This window comes from Amphibalanus amphitrite, unplaced genomic scaffold (genome assembly GCF_019059575.1).
Source record: "Amphibalanus amphitrite isolate SeventyFive unplaced genomic scaffold, NRLGWU_Aamphi_draft 000236F_arrow, whole genome shotgun sequence".
NCBI lineage: Eukaryota > Metazoa > Arthropoda > Thecostraca > Balanomorpha > Balanidae > Amphibalanus > Amphibalanus amphitrite.
Genome location: NW_024881731.1, coordinates 512,242 through 521,004, shown reverse-complemented (window position 1 = coordinate 521,004; position 8,763 = coordinate 512,242).

The following is an 8,763-nucleotide window of genomic DNA, read 5'->3' as shown; positions in this document are numbered from 1 at the left end:
ATGTACATTCAGCACGATTAGTTCAGATGGTCAGCTAGACTCGTAGTCAAGCCTTTGACGCGTGCATTATTGTCATGCTGCTTATAAAACAACGAGACAAGGATACCTCGCCCAGAGAACACTGTAAAAAGCATGCAACTTGCATTTCAACGTGCGAAGTCATAATGCATGCATTCATGGTCGGTATCGCACGACGTGCGATGACAGCGTGCAATGATTCATCTGCTTTGTCTGCTTATGCAAATTGGAATCTTTGCACGGGCTTACTGGTCAAAGTACAATCTTTGCGTGACGTTGATCGGGACAGGGGCCGCGTTACACCCACGATCCTACAGTCAAGTTATCGAATGCCGATCACGGTTTCGGAATTCGAACCAGACCATCAGAGGATGATGGACTATTGTGGACTATTGTGATCGGCACGGAGCCGCATTATTTGGCCGATATGGGTGCCATTGGACCGGAGCCGTCATGGACTCGGCGACCGTCTCGGCCGGGGAGATCCTGGTTCGCCCGCCCCCAACAGCTGCCGGCACCAGATCATCAGGGTAGGACCCCTGGGGAGGGCGAATACCGTCTTATGGTCGGCCACCGCCGTCTCCGAAAACAAGGACAGAGCGACGGAAAAGGGATGGGAGGAGCAGTGGATTGCGTCACAACTCACAACTGTTACGAGTGATCTGTATCTGTGTTTGAACGTTTTTTTTCAACGATGATTATGTGTTATTGCCAAGTGTCAACTAATGATCAATTTATTAAAAACACCTAATGCATCGCAAATAATATTTTGGAAGTCTAAATTCGTATGGCGAATGAGAGAAAAGCACACGTAAAACGCCAAAACCATCTTTATTTAGCACACCGATAGTGGAAGCCGCTAACACCAAGGCATAGGGGAGAGAGAGGGCCGAGCGACGGGGAAACAGCTACGTCAGCGGCGGCCCGGGATCATCTCTGACGTCACAGTGACGTCACTGTAAGACCGGCAGGACAGGGACACATCCTGCGTGTGCGGGCGGCGCCTGACGCTTCTGTGGCGCCGGGAATCGAGCTTGTCATATCATCAGACTAGTGACCATTTGACCACAGCGAGCACTTTCCCGGATGGAAGTGGCCCCTGCAGGCAGCCGATAGGTATAGCTGCCCACTACTCGGTGGTCGGTGGTTGACCAATCACAATTTTTCTTCTTCTTAGAGTCCACAATTTCCACGTGACTGTTCGATGACAATGCGCAGCTAGTCTACTGTCACGTCACGTACTATACATATAAATAACAGGCTATGTTCTCATTTTGATTCACTGGTAAGAAGGGAGCTTCACATTGCTATGGAATGAGTGTTTTGAGCCATTAAGTAATTTGATCATTCGGCTACCGTCAGCTACGTTTTAGAGTCACAAATGACACACGCCACTCGTTGGCACTTCAATACGTTACTTCCTCTCCGCTTGAGACGTGAAAGCTGCTAAAAATGAGCCATGTTATGTCGGTAGGTACTTCGCTTCTCGCATTACAACTTCTTATTTGTTCCTCTTGGCTCTTCCCCAGCACTTTCCCTTAGCAATTAGTGCTAACAAGTCCTCCAGCCTTTACCTACTTTATTACAAACAGTAAATCAACGAGCATTTCGGTTTCTTTGACATACGCCTGTTGGACAATATAAACACGAACCATGAGCAAAATCCGGGCTCTAGCACCGTTTTCATTCGTCAGTCTGAAACAAACGAAGACATATATAGACTATAATCTCTCTATCAGTAGGTAATACGGTAGTCTGACGAAGTGTGTTGCACTTTAACGAATGCCGCCCCAGACCCCTCAGCGTTTTCCTCCTAGTAATGATCCGATCCAGTGGACCGAATAAAACTGACACTGCCAAACAGCCGTTCTGACAGCAACGACAGAACGGTGAGCCTGGTGAGCTGCAACAATTCATTTTTCGGGGGTTGGAAATTTTTAAAGCGATTTGTTTAATTTCAACCGAACCCAACACTCCCCGTTCAGTGACGCCTCTGTTAGGGACTGGTTATTTAAGAGTTAAGTACAGATGAAAGTGGTAATTTACCTTCTTCTTTCTAAGCGAGATTTTCCAACTATGCACTTATGTTGGACCAAATAACTTATGTCTGATGCGATGAAAAGAGGCATTAGTACATGACTGAACACATTTATGTGCCTATACATATATATGAATGCGACCGCCTCCCTCGATGCTCTACTGACGTATAACGGAGCATGATCACCAATGCGAGGGATAAGTCCCATTGAGAGGCTGAAAGCTTATTGAAAGAGACATTTGAATTGGCAATCATGCTTTTTATGTATTCTGCGCATTTGCCGCTTGAAGCACATTATAGTGCACTACCTGACACGTGAAAAAATAAAAGACGTATCGTAGGTATCATAAAAACGTTCACCAGCCTACGCTACAATTCAATTTCAGTGTCACAAAAAAACTTGAGGTAGGTACAAACATAGAGATCTTATATACATAGAGATGACATGCACTTAAAATCGTGGCGATTCAGTGGGTCTTTTTAAGCAACTTATTTTCAGCCAGTAGCGTGCCAATATGGCTGAGGCATTGTTAGTCTGAAGAAATCATTACGGAGCGAGCGAAGCGAGCGTAGTCTTTCGTAGATTAACGGAAATTTCTGAGTATGAGCGGCCGGCCGGCTGTGGTTACGCTTTTGCGAGGCTTATATCTCAGCAATCACTTGACCGATTTACATGCAATAATTTTTGTACGGTAGCTTCATTCCTTCTACCAAGTATTGGACTATTCTCGATGCATGTGGGTGACCGCTTATGCACGTGGCACGTGCAAAACGAAGAGGTGTCAGTTTTGTAATTGTTGCAATATCTTGGTAACTACTTGGCCGATTGTGCTGAAACATGGTATGTAGGTAGGCACCCACTAGGCAATGCATATCCATGTGCCACAGTTGGGGTGCTGCTGCACGTGCGCACGTGCAGGGGTCGATTCCAGATCTCGAGAACGGCTGAACCGATTGTGCTGAAATTTGGTACATGGTTAGGAACCAGTTAGTAGGGTGCCGTGAAAAGTCGGTTGGGACCCACTTCGCACGTGCGCACGTGCAGGGTGCCGCTTCCAGATCTCGAGAACGGCTAGGCCGATTGCGCTCAAATTTGGCGCTAGGGAGCGGTTAGTAGGGTGCAGTGCACAAGTTAGTTGGAGGTGTCCCTGGCAATTTCACTTGTCCAAGGCCCACCCTCTCGCTCGTTCTGTTGGTCGCCTCAAAAGGCGTTTTACTGGTTAAAAATATTGCTGTTCTTTCCTCGCTGATTTCATTCCTGAGGTGAGCACTGAAATTGGTAGCATGATTTCATTTTGTGTTTTTATTGAATTCATTAAAAGCTCGCCTAAAAACATTTTCTCTCATTCAGGCTCTCATCAACCGGGCAGGCGGTGGACCTCCCGGCCACCTTCCGCGCGGTGGGGGAGGCATTTTTTTGTCCCCCTCCCGTATCTCCGAAACTACTGGACGGATCCCTAACATTCAAACGATGCTCGATAGCCCTGTCAAATTTGTCGACGGAACTCCAATTTCATTGACCTCGGGGTCACCGACGACGTCACAGGTCAGGTCAAAGATAAATGTTTCGCCGTTCACAGGTCTTCTAGGGAATGCGCTATAACAAAGAGTAAAACGCATTTTGTCGAAAATCAGCAATAGGGCGTACGTTGCCTAGTTACGAGCGAGCGAGCGCAGCGAGCGAAGCGAAGTCTTTTCAATATAACGGAAAATATCAGTATGAGCGGCCCGGCCCGGCCTGTAACGCTTTTGAGAGGCTTACATCTCAGCAACCGCTGGACCGATTAGCCTGCGGTCTCTTTTGCTGGGTAGCCCCATCCCTTCTACCCCGTAATTGACTACTTTTGATACATCTCAGTGACCGTCGTGGCACGTGCCACATGAAAAGTCAAGGGTGTTCAAGCAGTTTTGCAAAAGTAATTATTTTGAGAGGCCCATATCTCAGCAGCGGCTTAAGCGATTGCCTTGCGGTAATTTTTATAGGGTAGCTGCATCCCTTCTACTAAAGGTCGGATACTTTTGATCTATGTGAGGCACCCCCACTGCACGTGCAAAATACAAAAAGAAGAGGTGCCAAATTTGTTCCCATTTCAGTAACTCGGTAATTACTGGGGCGATCTCGCTGAAACTTGGCATACAGGTAGGCACCCACCAGGCAATACATTCCCATGTGTTGCGGTTAGGGTGCTACTGCACGTGCGCACGTGCAGGGGGCGTTTCCAGATCTCGAGAACGGCTGGGCCGATTGCGCTCAAATTTGGTACACCGCTAGCGACCGGTTAGAAGGGTGCTTTGCACAAGCCCGTTGGAAGTACCCTGTCGCCCTTCCGCACGTGCAGGGCTCACTATCTCGCTCGCTCGTTCTTCGCCCAAAAGGCGTTTTACTGGTATGTATATATGTTGCTATTAGAGGTCACTGATAATACCATGTCAGGTCACAGGTCAGGTCACCAAGGGTCAGCACATGAACCCAACTTTACTTGGGTTGTGCTATGCATGTTTTATGGCCCCTCGACATGGTTCCCCCAAAAAAGGTCACAGGTCTAAGGTCATTTGGGTCAGGTTCATGGAATTTTCAGGGTAGGTTTCTTGAGATTTGGTCAAGTTTGGCGCTTTCGGTCAACCGTCGTGAAATCGGCTGTTCTGAACCTTTCTGAGCACGGTGCAAGCTCAAATATACATATGTTACATGTTCCCATTCAATGATACATTAACCCTCCCCGGACCTATTGGTTTTCTACATACGCGCCGTCCGAGGGGGGGGGGGGGGGGGTACGATTTCCCTCGCCATTTCGCCCCTGATGAAGCTTCAAGCTAGAGCGTCGCGGAAAAAAAAACAAGCGCGTGCGCCGTTGCAAGACGCAGCGAACCCGATTTTAAGGTCTCAGGTCAACCGGTGCCTTCTGAGGTCAGGTCAAGTGACCAAGGGCAAGGGTTCAGTTTTTCATAACTTCGCAAAAAACGGTCGGAGAGCCGCGATTTTGGCATCCTCGTGTTCACCTCGCTCAGGCGCGTCGAATGGTATACTTTTTGTTCGGGTGAGGTCAACTTGAGGCCTCGGGGCTCGGGTCAAGGGCAGGTCAGCGCCCCCAGATCACGAAGATGATTGAAAGAGGTCATGTTACATATTACTCGAATCGGCAGGTCTTCCTGAGTTTTTTTTTTTTTTTTTTTGGTGGCCTTCCCGACTCGCTAACTCAATTTGATGGGGAGTTATTGATGAAAAACTCTAATGACCCAAGTGACCATAAATGACGTCACGCAATGTCAACAATGCAAAAGTGAAGAATCGGACGTTGCAAGGCGTGCAAGAAATCACGATTCCATGTGCTGGAGACAGTTTGAGATAGTTCTCGGCGCTAACATAGCAGTTTTCATTTTTCCCCATTGAGTTATACCTAATGGTGATTATTGGTGAGGTCACGTGGCCGACCTGACCTCATGTGATTTTTAGGGAAAATCCGTGATATACAAGCTGTGAGACCTCTGGAGGATACTACATCCTGTATGTAAGTTTCATCTCCCTGTGAAAGTTCCTCTGGCACTGACGGCGTTGCGAAGTTGCGACATCTGAGGACTGTGCAGAGGTTCACTTATGACGTCACAGGTCAGTGACCTGACCTGACCTGAAAATGCGGTTGGTGTCACAAAATGCGGCTTGGATCAAAGGTCAGGTAGGTATGCCAAGTTTCAGCTCTCTATCGCCGGCGTGTTCGGAGCTATCGTGAAAAACCCTATGGGGGCGGCACCCCCCCCCCCCCCGTCGGCCGGCGAGGGCCGAGGGTAAATGATACATGTAGTGCCTGATACGAGCATAAGGTTAAAACATGCCTAATTTCATTTCAATAATAACGCTCGAAAGCGTCACAGCTAGACAAAAAAGAAAAGCTGTACTTAAAAATAAGCGGATGTGAACACAATCTCCTTGACCGAATCCTTACAAAATGCAAGTCACGGGCCATGGCACCCCAGAAAACCTTGCTTAAAAAGACCCACTGAATCGCCACGAAATCAAGTGCTTTAACATAGGCGTGTCATCTCTATGTATATAAGATCTCTATGGGTACAAAATCCAGCTGTGAGCCCTAAAATGTGTGTACCTACAATGCATAAATTTTTATTGCTGCAATAGTCATGTCGATTGTAGATGCTTGTGGATTCTTGATGTCGTCTGAAGACTTGGCTTTCTCAAAGGTCTCTTCGCCATCAATTCTAAAAATTGCAAGGAGTTAACCCGCGCACCGACGGGGGTCTGCGCCAACTTCGCACCGACGGGGGGGGGGGGGGCGGATGACCGCCCCCCCCCCTGAGATCTCGAGAACGAAGCAAGATAGCGACAAGCGATAAACGGCATCGGATACGCACGGCCAAGATCTACAATTTTTACTAAGGTCATTTTCAGGTCAGGTCAAAGATGACGTCACAGGGGTCGAAAAAGTCAAAATGGCGGCGATAGATATGGAGAGAGTTTTTCTCGAATAACTTTCGAATTAGTCAAGATAGGAACAAACTAAGGGCATCATCGTGATCCTCTCGTCAATCCGCATCGAATGTTATATATGTTGACCTCGAAAGGTCAAGGTCAAAGGTTGACCTCAGGTCACGTGACCTCGAGGTCATCATGTATATCATTCGATGCGTCTTGACGGGCTGAACACAATGAGACCATCCACGCGTCTGTATCTTGTTCCTGTACGGAGTTATTGGCCAAAACCTTTGGTGACCTTTGATGACGTCACATGACCTCACAGCTGCCCAACAGCAAAATAGACCTCAAGGTAGTGAAGGTTGATCGTATATGAAGTCATGTATGGTATATGGGGCCATTCCGACCCGTTTTAGTGGTAAAAACAGGGAGTTGATTTTTCCCCCATTGACTTATAATGGGGAGGTCGCGAAATTGACCTGACCTTAGGTCACCGATATCAAAATTCCGAGATATACAAATTGTAGCTACTAATGACCTAATAATATCCTGCAACTTTCAAAGGCCTCCGACATCTACTGTAGCTCTGGCACGGTGACAAAGTTGCAAAAAAGTGACTTGAGGTTGGGTCATTCAAAGTGACCTGGTGACCTGACCTTAAAAGGTAGGAGGTTCAAACTTGCACACCATATGTAAAATTGATGAGGTTGTAGTCATACCAAATTTCGCGGCGCTACGCGCCGCGGTTTTCCCGCTATTCGCGAAAAACCTCAGGGGGGGCGGATATCCGCCCCCCCCCCCGTCGGTGCGAGGGTTAAAATTCGTCCCAAAACGGTTCATAATCCAATTGTGCGTCGTGGCCAAACATAAATGTACGTACCGATAACACATAATACAGTCAAAATCAGGGCTGCGGAGTCGATGGATTTTCGGCGACTCCGACTCCGACTCCGACTCCGGCTTTCAAAAACCAGCTCCGACTCCGACTCCGACTCCGGGCAGAATTGTCGACTCCGACCGACTCCAACTCCCGACTCCGACTCCGCAGACCTAGCAGGGCTGCGGAGTCGACAGATTTTCGGTGACTCCGACTCCGACTCCGGTCACAACTGTCGACTCCGACCGACTCCGACTCCGACTCCGACTCCGACTCCGACTCCGCAGCCCTGGTCAAAATGTTCCAGTCTTTTCAAGGGTCGTTTATTCATGACGCACATACCTATGCCTACTCTGCTCACAGCCCACTACCTACTCAGCACACCTTATAACTTCAGTTTGCTCATAAACAAATATATTTGGCAGGAATCGCAGACTAGAAGCTAGTTAGTACAAATACAATACATAACACTTTCAAATAAAGCGTGCTCTCATCAGAAAAAAAAATCGGACAAATGACGAACAATTTATCTATACATTCATGAGCCAGTATAGCCTTTGTACGACTTAAACACTGTTTAAAAATGGACGAACAAGAAGTAAGTACCTATATGGATATGGCAGCATGTGTACTATAGGGGAAAGTGGGGTAAGACGGTCAAGGTAGGTAAGACGGGCACCCCCTCTGCAGACCAAACCAATAGCGCTACGAGCGAGAAAAATTAGGACCAGAATAGCCTTTCCCACTACACACCGCCATTGAAGTCTGGTGAATTTGTGTTCGGTCAATAATCTTTTATTTTGATTTCTTTAAAACACTCATTTCATTGAAAACATTCATAATGTATTGTGCAAGCTTTTGTGTGCAGCACTATAGAGTTAAAAACTGGCAATCACTTGTGGCACACTCATATGCCTCCAGTGTTCATTCACCGCGGATTTGCTTTGTCTGCATCAAATTGTCCACAGAGAAAAATCGTGCTGAACTTCTGACATTGAGTTTGGGGTAAGACGGGCAACTATGAATCCGATGGGTCTGTAATGGTAAAAATATTTTTGTTGCTGTAGGAAAAAAGAAGCATTTCTGATAAGAATATGTTCGATTCCGATACTCACAGACATGTTAGCAATATTCCTTCGGCACAGTTTATTCTCGAATAATGAATGTGAAAAACGGCTCTACATGGCTTCTGAACTAGGGCCTATATACGAGTATACGCCTTCTGCACGAATCTCGTATACTGCCATTTCCGAAGCACTTGAGACCAACGAGCGACTGTATCAATGCGGCTAATCTCGGGCATTTGCTGCGAGCTGTGCTGGTCGGTGAAAGAAGCTGGCCGTCTTGCCCTACCCATGTGACCGTCTTACCCCATGGAGTGGGGTAAGATGGGTTTTTGCAAGG